Below are 12,550 nucleotides of genomic sequence, written 5' to 3'. Positions count from 1 at the left end.
TGGCATCCATGAAATACTGAATTAACTAGAAGAAAACTATCTCTATGATAAATTAAACACCAACTGGTGAGTTACAAAAGGGAACAACAACTGTACAGGATAAGAAAGCAAGGGTTTGTTGTGATCATGAAGCCATTCAAGTATTATTATTATTATTATTATTGTTGGACTGGATCTTGTATTTCACTGGTATAAGGAACTCCTAATGAGGAAACTCCCTCAACACAGTCTCTAGAATTTATGGTATCAGAGTTGCCTGGGGTACTGAGGGTTTAAGTGACTTGTCCAGAGTCATAAAGCTTTTACGTGTTCGAAGCAAACTTGAACCCAGGTCTTACTCATTTCAGGATCAGTTCTCTATGACAACACATAGGCACACACAAATTTTAACAACCCAAACCAGACTAACACCCACCTTTTCTGGAATGATATCCACTTTTCTCAAAATAACATGAAAATGTTCTAGTTTACAAAAAGAGTGGAACTTCTTATATCTTTCTCGTATTTGCTGTTTCAAAGGAGAAATGGAATAAAGCTTATGGTGGTATACAGTTCATGACAACTGAATTTTATGACTCTTTTCTAACCAAATCAGTCTTATTCTAATTATTCACAGGCAAATTAATAAAAATAATGTTTTTAAATTTGGGAATGTTATATAACTAACTAATGGAGTATATCTAAATACTTCAGCAACATTGCCACTACCAGTTATGTAAGTTGTGCGGTCATATAATCAATCAATAAACATGTAGTGTCATTTATGTGCCAGGTTCTATCCTAGGTGCTGAGTAAACAAATAAAAATATAAATCACCACCCCCTCAAGGAGCTCACATTCTGAATATGGGTAAGAGCTGGGGTATGAAGAGAATGAGGCAGTAAAAAGAGGGTCAGGATGTGTGTGTGGCAGAACCCGGAAGAGACTTCCAGATGCTGATGCTGCCATCCTATTACCAACATTGACTACAGCTCCTCCTAATATCATTTAGTTTAGGATTCTGGTTGAGTATTTATTGACCAAACTGTTGATGTACATAAGGCACTACTTCATTTATACAAATTTTTATAGGTACTATGCGAAGTGTTGATGAAGAGTAAAAAAAAATCATCCTTGCATTTGAGCCGTAATAGCAGTAGTTCATTATGATTATTACCAATAGTAAGAATTTAATTTATGTAGTCTTTCAAGGTTTGTAAAGTGATTTGTTCACAAAACTCCCTTAAACATAAGAATTGTTCACTTTTTACTTATCTGCTCAAAGATGTTTTAAGATTTTCCAAAAGACACACATATAATAAATGTCAGGGCAAGGGCTCAAACTTCATTCATCACCAAAATCCAACTCCCCCTATTGGATGATGCTATGCTATTGGCTACATTTTAAAACGTAATTTATGTAATTCTGCAAAATTGTTTAAGAATTAGGTAACAAGGTTTTCTTAGGTACAACACATAAGGCCACATCTATAAAACCAGTTCACTATCTTAACAGATCTATTATAATATTTAAATTACAGAGGAAGTTACTGAGGGGCCAGAGAAGTCAAGTGACTTGCTAAGGTAGAGCTTGGATTCAAATTCTGGTCTTCTGATTCTGAATTCTTTTGATCACTTTAATAAATAACATGGGAAAAAACTATTTTTTAAATTAATTTTTTAAAATAGTTCTAGAATTTGACAGAAACTTGTAGAAGTTCAGAAGGTCAGTATAGCAAATAGCTTAAGTAGGCTCAAACTTGAAAATGTAGATTTTAAATAGAATACAGGCTAAATATAAATCTAAACTTGTTAGAGGCAAGGGATCAAACATTTATGCATGCACATCACTATCCTAAATAGTATTTCATCCTTTGCAGATTTGAAACTCCAGGAATAACATTGCTTTTGACATTTGTAATGCAGTTCAAAGATAATTTGACAATTTATCTGTTACTAGGTAAATTTGTCAGAATAACATTATTTCTATCCATTTTGCTCAAAATCCTTTAGATAAATGGATGATTCTGTTTTGCATAAATAATACAGAGATGGAACAACATGGGCCTTAGAATTCAGATAACAGTTAGAAGGAGTGGGAAGAACAGAAACATCTGTAGGTGGCTTGGGGAGATATGGGGGAAAAGTTTGTGGCCCCAAGTTTTTTTTCCTCTTGAAAATAAATCTGTTACAGAGGAAGGGCCTGGGGACAAAGAAAGTTCTTTCCCTATCTTCTTCCCGTGGCTGGCCTGTATGTAATGTAATTTAAGGGAAGGCTCTGACATCTCCCCCTCTTTCCCAATTATAGAGATTCATCTGGGTTTAAAAGTAAACATCTCTGGAAGGCTGTAAAAGTGGTTCCTATCATATGTGTTGGTACTGCTGAATCAGTTATTCATACCTTAGAATATATTAGTTTAACCACTTTGCTTTTCCTAACACTTAGATAAGCCATACTAAGGAAATGTGAATTTTGAGAAGTAGGTACTTTCAAAATACTGGGCACTTTGGGGAGGAAAACAGGCTTGGGTGAGGCGCTGAAGCAAAAGTAGTTTCGGAAGTAAAACAATAAGGTTTAGAAGAGATCTCAGGTGATCTAATCTAACCCTTATCCAAATTATAAATCAGCCTTACAGTCCATTCTATTTCCGGGATGCCAATATTGTCAGGAAATTTTTCCTGAGGTGAAATCTGCTATCTTTTAATGTCCACAATTGGCTTTTCTTCTGCCCCCTATTTTTTCTTATACAGAAGACAGTACAAAGGTAATGGGTACCTAGAGAGGAAAAGAATAACAGGAGGTGGTAGAGCTTCATAAAAGGGGAGGTGGTGCTAAAGGAAAACTTTAACAACTTTGTTGTAGTAGCAAAGAACTAGAAATGAAATAGGTGCTCATCAATTGGGAAATGGTTAAACAAATTGACATGACTTAGTAGACCACCAGAAGGCAAGATTTCAGAGGGCAACTTAGAGATGAAAGGAGAGTAATAAAGCCAGAACTTTGTGGTGATAGAAGTTTGTGTGGGGCTGTCCTTGTTAACTCCCCTTTTCTCACTGATCAAATGGGAAGAATAACCCTCCATTAAACATAACTTCCATCTTGTTCATATTAGACCCGATTTATTACCTTCTGTCTTAAGTATCCTTATCTACCTAGATGGATGTGGTTAAAGAGGCATGGGGAAGACCTGGAAGAATAAACCAAGTTTTGAGCTTCCCACTCTACACTGAACTATGCTTTTCCCCTCGAACTGGTTTCCCATATCCCTTTCTCTTTTCCTCAAATGACTGCCTGATCCTATCTGACAATGATCTTTCCTCCCTTCTCTTAATCTCCCATAGGAATAACCTCCCATAGAGAGTTGGCTCTGGGGTGATTAGTACAAAAACCTAGAGAATGCTTTGTAGAAACAGGCCTAAGACTACAAACGTGAGACAGAAGGTCTGAAAGGACTTCTTTATGATATGCATCATAACTTATGTCTTTTCAACAGTAGACTTACTAAAACCAGATGAGATTATCAGTTTCTATGTTACAGGCAATCAATTTGCTGTGCAGAATCAATACAAAGCACTCCAATTCACAAAGTGAGAAAGGTAAGAATTACTATTTTATTTCCATGAGAGAAATTTAAAAACATTTCTATTGGTATCTTTTGTTTTTAAAACAATTTCTTTTAAAAAACCTAGCTATCTCCTATAACAGGGAATAAAAAAGAAAGGAAAAATAACAGTTCTGTATTCGCATAACTGCTCTGTATTTGCATAACTGTTATTTTCCTTTCTTTTTTATTCCCTGTTAATAGGGGATAACCAGGTTTTTTAAAAGAAATTGTTACAATAAGTAATACACCAATTGTATAGAAGAGTATATGCTTTGTCTCATAACCAGAGTTCCCCATCTCTATAAAGGAGGGAGTTTTTTCTCACCTTCAGAGCTAAGTTTCATTTCCTTTCATTTGTTTGCTCCTTCCTCTTTCCATTTATGTTTTCTAGTTATTAGGTATATTGCTTTCCTAGTTCTGTTTACCTTACACTGCAATAAAGAAAGCCTTCCTGTGCTTAACTGTATTCTTCATACTCATTATTTCTTAAAGCACAGCAATATTCTTTCATTTTCATGTATCACAGTTTAGCCATTTGTCATTGGTGGATATCTACTTCATGTCCAGTTCTTTACTATTAGAGAAAGTGCTGTTATAAATATTTTAATGTAAATGCAGCCCTTCATTTTTCACTTCCTGCAATGATATGCCTACCAGTGGTATCTTCTGGTTAAGGGTCAGGGATAGCTTAAGTCGCTTTGCTAGGATAATTCCAAAATGATTCCCAGAACAGTTTGATCAAGACCAACAGTGTATTAATGTACCTGCTTATTCCTACCATTTGTTACCTTTGTCTATTTGCTGGGTGTGAAGTAAAACCTGAGTTCTTTGGACTTTACAGAGAAATGCATGAAGTTCTGAAGTAAACACAAGTTCACTAAGAAACTATCTGAAAACGTTACAATTTATATACCATTACATAAAAACCTTCTGGAGAAAAAAGAGAGAAGCACGGTGAGCATGAGCTGAAGAAATATAGGCTGTCAATGAGTACATATGGATCAGGAAAAAAAGTTTTTTGGTCCAGTTGTTAAAATGCCTCATCACTAATTGCCTTTTTTTTGGGGGGGGGGGGAAAGGGTGGCAGGTAGGGAATATAATGTTGATAAGGTGAGGTACGTTTCATAGGAAAGTATTTTTGTTCCTAATTCAGAGTCCTTAAAGTCTGCACTACACAGTTATAGGAAGAAATCAAGGTGGCCACAAATGCAAGACAAAACAAAACAAAAAAATACAAAATACACACACTTCACAGATCTATGATTGTCTGGGAGGGTATCTCTCCATTAATGCAGAACAACCTCTCTACAACTTAGCCTTAAGGGGACAATATAGCTGAAAAACTAATTACTATGCAGCCAAACTGATGACGTGATTTTCCAAATGTAGCTACAGTCCATCACCATACCCAAACACGAAACCTTTGCAATTTGAACCTGCCAGAGTTCAGAGTTCATACTCTGATAATCCAGTCTTTGAAAGATGCACCTCATTAGTGATGAGTTTTCTTCTCCACATACTTCCATTCAATTATTCAATAGGGTGTATGTGTTTTTCTCTCTCTCTATCTCTCTCTCTCGAAAATAAGGTTCAGAGAAGTGCAGCCCCAGCTGGTTCTTGTAATGGGTCAAATTACATCAAAGGGATATAACCTATGAAAGATATTATATTTGGTCACCTGACAGGTTAAAAACCTAATTTCCAAGCTACAGATTTTAACATCTTCCCTGAATAAAAAAAAAAAAAAAAGCAAGCACCATGACAACTCTTCTCAATCAGTGGTTGAGACAGAAGACAAAAATGTAAGGAAAGATTCACCATAGTTTTAAACAATTTAAATTAAAATTCTTAAATACAACAAGAATAAATAATTAAGGTAAAAGACAGTCATAGCGGAACTGGGACAGAGTATACTTTCTGCTGTCTATTTTGAAACATGTGGTAGGAGTAGATATGGGGTAGGAAATTTCTGTGGGTGCTTCTAATCCAAACAGCCTTCTCTATCACGGATCCTTCTGGTTGGCAAAGAGAATGTAGCTATGCTCTGGACTCTGCCTCTATGACTCAGTTGTCTTCTAACCCTGGAACATACCTCTGCCTTGCTCTATCCTGGTTGTGCTTCTGACTCTCTGGACTTCACCACCATATGGATATGTAATTCCCCTTCTCTCCCACTCCCCAACACTTATTCAGCTCCATTTTATATGTTATTTTCCCTCATTAGAATATAAGCTCCTTGAGGGCAGGGACTGTCTTTCTTTTTGCTTGTATCTGCATTCCCAAAGCTAGTATAGTATCTGGCACAGAGTAAGTAAGTGCTTAATAGAATGCCTATTGCCTGCCTGCTAAAATAGATAATTATGTTCATATAAGTACTTCTGGAGAACCATATCATTTGTGCTATAGTACAAAATGTCTGAAAACTATTACTGAGACACCCAAAATATTTTATTAAAAATAACAGAAAGACCAATAACTTCTGCATAGCATACAGTTAAGTGAAGAAGTCCAATCAGCCAAGATGGTGGAGTAAAGGCAGGGACCTGAGTGCCTGAGTTCTCCCCCAAACCTCTCCAAACACCTTTAAATAATGACTAAACAAATTCTAGAGTGGTAGAACCCATAAAAAGATGGAGTGAAACAATCTTCCAGCCCAAGATAACTTAGAAGATTGGCAGGAAAGGTCTGTTGCACCAGGGTAAGAGAGGAGAGTAGTCCAGGCCCCAGTGCGACTTAAATCAGTGGCAACAGTGGTGGTTTCCAGACCTCTCAGCCCAGACAGTAAGGGGATCGGATAACATGTCAGAAGATTTAAACGGGTCCCTTTGCTGGCACCAGGGGCAGGACTCTGTTGCATCGCCTATACTTGGATCTGGGTCAAAGCCCTGGTCTTAGTCCCAGTTCAAGGAGGAGCAATAGCCCAGGAGAGCTTGTGACCGTAGAGGAGCAAGGACCCTGGTCACAGTTCCAGGGTTGAAAAGAGTGCTTGTGCACAAACCAGTGCACAGTACAGGAGACTAGTAAACACTCCTCTCCCTAGATCATACCACCTTCGAAGAGCCCAAAACTTACAGATCTCCAGAATTACCTCTGAAAACAGCTGTACAAGAAACCTGGAGCCTGGGACAGTGCCCCTTCCACTTGGGAAGCAGAGCTCCACTTTAGCATAGAGTTAAAAGGCTGGAAAAGGAAAAAACAGAAAAAAAATTCTGACCATAGAAAGTTACTACGGTGACAAAGAAGATCAAGACATACACCCAGAAGAAGACAGCAAAGTCAAAATTCCTGTATCCAAAGCCTCCAAGAAAAATATGAATTGGTCTCAGGCCATGGAAGAGCTCAAAAAGGATTTTAAAAATCAAGTAAGGGAGGTAGAGGAAGAATTGGGGAGGTAAATGAGAGGGATGCAAGAAAATCATAAAAAAAGAATCAGTGGAGGCACACACCCACACCCACACCCACACACAAAGACAGAAGAAAACAACACCTTAAAAAACAGACTATGAAGAGAAGAACTCCTTAAAAAGTAAAACTGGTCCAAGAAAGGAGGTACAAAAGCTCACTGACGAAAACAATTCCTTGAAAGTTAGATTGGGCAAGTAGAAGCTAATGACTTTATCAGACGTAAAGAAACAAACAAAATCAAAAGAATGAAAAACTAGAAGAAAATGTGAAATATCTCATTGGAAAAACAACTGACTTGGAAAGTAGATGCAGGAAAGAAAATTTAAGAATTACTGCGGTATCTGAAAGTCATGGTCAAAAAAAGAGCCTAGACATCATCTTTTAAGAGTTTATCAAGGAAAACTGTCCTGGTATTCTGATATTTTTACCAGAGGGTAAATTGAAAGAATCCACCAATCACTTCCTGAAAGAGATCCTAAAATGAAAACTCCTAGGAATATTATAGCCAAACTCCCAGGAGAAAATACTGCAAGCAGCCATAAAGAATTCAAGTATCGTGGAGCCACAGTCAGGAAAACACAAGATTTAGCAGTTTCTACATTAAAGGACTGGAAGCCTTGGAATATGATATTACAGAGGGCAAAAGAGCTAGAATTACAACCAAGAACCACCTACACAGCAAAACTTAGTATAATCCAGGGGGAAAAAAATGGGCATTCAATGAAATAGAGGACTTGAACACATTCCTGATGAAAAGACCAGAGTTGAACAGAAAAGTTGACTTTTAAATACAAGATACAAAAGAAGCATTAAAAGGGCAAACAGAAAAGAGAAATCATAAGGGATTCGATAAGGTTAAACTGTTTATATTCCTACATGGGAAAATGATATTTCTAACTCCTAAAAACTTTCTAATTATTAGGGCAGTTAGAAGAGTATATATAGAAAGCAGAGGTTTGAGTAGAATGTGATGATATGATTGTCTAAAAAAATAAAATTAAGGGATGAGAAAGAAGAATGTCCTGGGAGAAGGGGAAAGGGAGAAGTAGAATGGGATAAATTATCTGACATAAAAGGGGCCTGAATGAGATTTTACAGTGGAGGGGAAAATGGGGGAAGTGGGGAGGGGAGCACAGGAACCTTACTCGTATTGGAACTGGCTCAAAGAGGGAAAAATATACACACTCAGTTGGGTGCAGAAATTGATCTTACTATACAGGCAAGTAGGAGGGAAGGGGTTACTCAAAAAAGAGTAAAGAGTTGGGGGAGGGAAGAACTGTTAGAAGAGAGGGCAGTTTGGGTTAGGTAAAAGTCAGAAGCAAAACACTTTAGAGAATGGACAGGGTAAAAGGAGAGAGAAAGGATAAACGGGGTAAAAAGAATGGAGGTAAATACACAGTTGGTAATCATTGTGAAAAAAAATTTTTTTTTACAGTTTCTCTGATAAAGACTTCATTTCTCAAACACATAGAAAACAGATTGAAATTTAGAGAAATATGAACCATTCCTCAATTGATAAATTGTCAAAGGATATGAACAGTCAGCTTTCAGACAAAGTAATCAAAGCTTTCTATAGTCATATAAAAAAAATGCTCTAAACCACTACTGATGAGAGAAATGTAAATTAAAACAACTCTGAGCAACTACCTCCTATCTGTCAAATTGGCTAATAGACAGAAATGTTGGAAGAGACGGGAGAAAATTAAAACACTAATGTACTATTGGTGAAGTTGTATATAGACTGAACCACTCTGGAGAGCAATTTGGAGCTAGGACCAAAGGGCTATAAAACTACGCATACCCTTTGACCAAGCAATACCACTACTAGGTCTGTAATCCAAAGAGATAAAAAAAACAAAAAGGAAAAGGACCTATGGGTACAAAAATATTTAAAGCAGCTCTTTTAGTGGTGGCAAAGAATTGGAAATTGAGGGGATATCCATCAATTGGGAAACAGCTGAACAAATTGTTGTATATGATTGTGATGGGATACTATTGTGCTTTCAGATAAGATCAGCAGGATGCTCTGAGAAAAAGCTGGCAAGACTTACATGAACTGATGCAAAATGAAGTGAGCACAATCAGGAGAACATTGCACACAACAACAGCAATATTGTATGATGATTTACTATGAGTAACTTAGCTATTCTCAGCAATACAACGATCTAAGATAATTCTGTAGGACTTATGATGAAAGGTGCTGTCTGTCCATCTCCAGAGAAAGAACTGGTAGAGCCTGAATGCAGATCAAAGATACTTTTTCTTTACTTTATTTTTCTTGGTTTTTTTTTGTCTGTTTTCTTTCACAGAATGACTTACATAGAAATGCATTTTACATGACTACACATGTATAATCTATGTCAAATTCCTTGCCTTCTCAAAGTGGGGAGGGGAGGACAGGGGGGAGAGAATTTGGAACTCAAAATTTGAAAAAAAAAAAAAAAGAATGCTAAAATTGTTTTTACATGTAATTGGGAAAAATAAAATATTAAATAAGAAAAAAAAAAAGAAATCCAATCTTTTCCAAACAACTGGAAACCAAGTAGGTGTCCCCCATCTGGGAAATGAGTAAATTGTGCCATAGTAAATTCAGAGGAGCATAGAAAGACTTAAATGAGCTGATGTACAATAGAGTAAACAAAATTAGGAAAACAAAACACATAATGCCAACAGTCTAAGTTCAAAGAATAATATGACAAACTGACCACTGTATAATTAAGACCAAACTTGGCCCCAGAGTAGCAAATTATGGGTGTGGAATATCATAACACATAGCTAATATGTTGGCTTTCTCTTTCAATCTTTATTGTAAGAGATGGCTTCCTGGGTACAGTTGATATTTTTAGGATATATTTAGAAATGAATGTGAATTAAAAACAAAAGACACCAAGAAAAATATGTAGAATATTTTAAAGTAATAAAATCCAACCTTTTTACTCCTTTAAAGTGACAAATGACAAAAGACAAAAAGACTTAACAGGAGACTGTGGTGAGATGAGTACACTAATAACACTTTTGGTGGAGCTGTGAAGTGACCTAAACATTCTGGGAAACAATCTGGAATAATGCTAGCCAAGTAACTAAAAACTGTTCATACCTTTTGACCTAGCAATACCACCAACTAGACAGATGGAAAGAATTCACTTATACTGAAAAATATCTGTGAGTTCACTGCTTCTGGAATTTACTCTAATGATGTAAATGAAAAATCCATCCAATATTTTTGGAAGTGTTCCTTTCGAACTTCCTTGCCTGGAATGGCAAAGATGTTAGCAGAGGACTCTGGCCACACATCTGTCATTTCTCACTCTTACCATGTTATGTGTTATGTTAAGCAGAGATGTCAGCAGGCAACATACACAAAAATTCCCACTGCAGACAGAACCAGATTAAAATGCAAGTGGGAAATGTTTAATAAAATAAGAATACAGTACAATATAATGTTAATTTTTGGTTTTCTAAATCGGTACGTCTAGCATCTATTTCTATTTGAGTTTGACACCACTGGTAACGTAAAAGGGGAAAAACTCTAAAAGACATCAGAACTTAGTTCAGTGAAATTACCAATCTGGACTCTAGGACTGATATCAACATCTGGTAGAGAGGAGATAGACTATAGGTATAGAATAAGGTGTATTTTATCAGATATGGTCAATGTGTCTTAGAAGAAGTTTTGGGAGGGGGACATAAATAGTAAGGAATGCATGCTGTATTTTAAAAAAAACCCAAAAACCACCAATAAAACTTTTAAAAGGAAAATCCAATCTTCTGAGAACTGAGTCATCAATTGCTATTAGAACTTTTTTTTTAAACAAAGTCTGAATATCACTGTTCTTCTACTTGTTAATGGTGTTATCTGGGATTACTTCTCTGGACTCAGTCTCCTCATGTATAAGATGATGCATTCTAAGATCCTTTGACTCTAGGTTTCAATGAAAGCAGTGCACTGCCTGGCTCACCATCTTTCCTAATTTTCCCTAATTTCCTGCAGCTTAAGGAATGGGGGAGAAACCATTCCTTTCCTCTTAGGACTTTGGTACAAAACTTCTGTTTTTATATGGCCCCTTTTAGTCAGACACTCCTTAAATCACCATGTATTCCTTGTATGTTCTTCCTATAAACAAGCAACATCTAGTTTAAGAGAGTTTCTTAGGTTACTTCCTAGTCTATATCTTATGTAGCTGAAAAATTTATATTTTGTGGATTAATTCTTGAGATTGATTTGGATCCTACACATCGTCTTGAAGTTTGTAACTATAAAGCATAGGAAAATTGGCCTAAGTTGAATAAGCATTCTAGTCTTTAAGATATTCCAAAATAATTCTAGGAAATATAGATATGATTCTTTTGACTACAGAGGGAATACAATATGAGATTCTAAAACAAAAAATTGGTCACACTAACAAAAAAAGGAGAAGAAATCTAAAGGAATCAATCTATTACAGCAATAGATACCCAATGACCTTAGGTTTAAAAAGACTGCATAAAGGATAGAAGGACATATAATTCAAGTCAACTAACTACAAAAGTGTAACAAAATGGCAAAGAGTCCAGAATCAGCTGAGGTTTGTGGCAAAAATACAAACTAGAACAACAAGAAGAATAGATGGAGGTATTCCACAAATGTTATATAATTTCACTAAAGTATTTGATAAAGTCTATTGACTCAGATCTACTATTAGAACCATAAAATGTTAGCATTTTTTAGCTAGAAGTTAAATTGACTTTTTAGAGTTGGCCAGGGAACCCAATCATTGTTTGCAACACTAGTTTTATCATAAATATACATTGTGAGTTCTGAATCACTAACTTAGAAACTTTTGGAAGCCAACCTATTTATAAATTTAGGGTTGCCTAAAATGTATTTAATTCAAAAAACAACATTTTATGAGATACAATGAAAGTAGATTGCATCCAAAGAAGGGTGGCCAAGAAAATGCAAGATATGAAAACCATGTTATTACATAAAGAATGGTTAACAGAAATGAAGAGAGACTTAAGAAAACTAAGGGAATATATAATATTTGAAGGGCTGCTATGTAGAAGGAAGGAGTAGGGTAGGTCTGTATTATAAATAGGAAGAAAGGGTGAAAATCATAGGGAAATAAACTTCTTCCTACTGAGGGAGTCTAATCAGATTTACACAACAGTGAGATATTTCATAAAGTGCTGAGCTATGCACCATATATTCAAGAGATGTCAGGGAAAGAATTCTTGCACTGAATGAAAAGGTTAGACTAAACGACCTCTAAAGATCATTTTCAACTCTGTTCTATGACAGTTTTCTTTTTGAGAAGGGAAACTATAGGAAAAGTTAATCTAGAGCTGAAAGGCAGAATTAAGTCTAAAATGCTTATTTTATAGATCAGGAGACCCATAGAAGTGACTTATTAACAGTGCCAGTGCCAACACCAAAATCCATGAACCCCTAGTCCAGTAGTGCTTCGACTAAACCATTTTTATAGCGTGTTTGTGTAAGTAAATATTTGGTCTGGGTACCAGTATAGAAAGTAGAATCTGGGACATCAAATCACACAACTGAGTTCTCAATGGCTGATACC

The 12,550-nt window shown here is 36.1% G+C and overlaps 1 protein-coding gene across 1 annotated transcript in view; it reads right to left on the bottom strand.

Annotated features, from left to right (window-relative positions):
- The window catches only part of MTPN (myotrophin), a 70,273-nt gene that overhangs the window by 28,492 nt on the left and 29,231 nt on the right, over positions 1 to 12,550 (bottom strand). The gene's annotated exons all lie outside the window — the stretch shown is intronic.

This window comes from Trichosurus vulpecula, chromosome 5 (assembly GCF_011100635.1).
Source record: "Trichosurus vulpecula isolate mTriVul1 chromosome 5, mTriVul1.pri, whole genome shotgun sequence".
In the NCBI taxonomy this organism is placed as follows: domain Eukaryota; kingdom Metazoa; phylum Chordata; class Mammalia; order Diprotodontia; family Phalangeridae; genus Trichosurus; species Trichosurus vulpecula.
The sequence above is the reverse complement of the archived record's forward strand: the minus strand, read 5'-3'. Positions and strand labels throughout refer to the sequence as shown.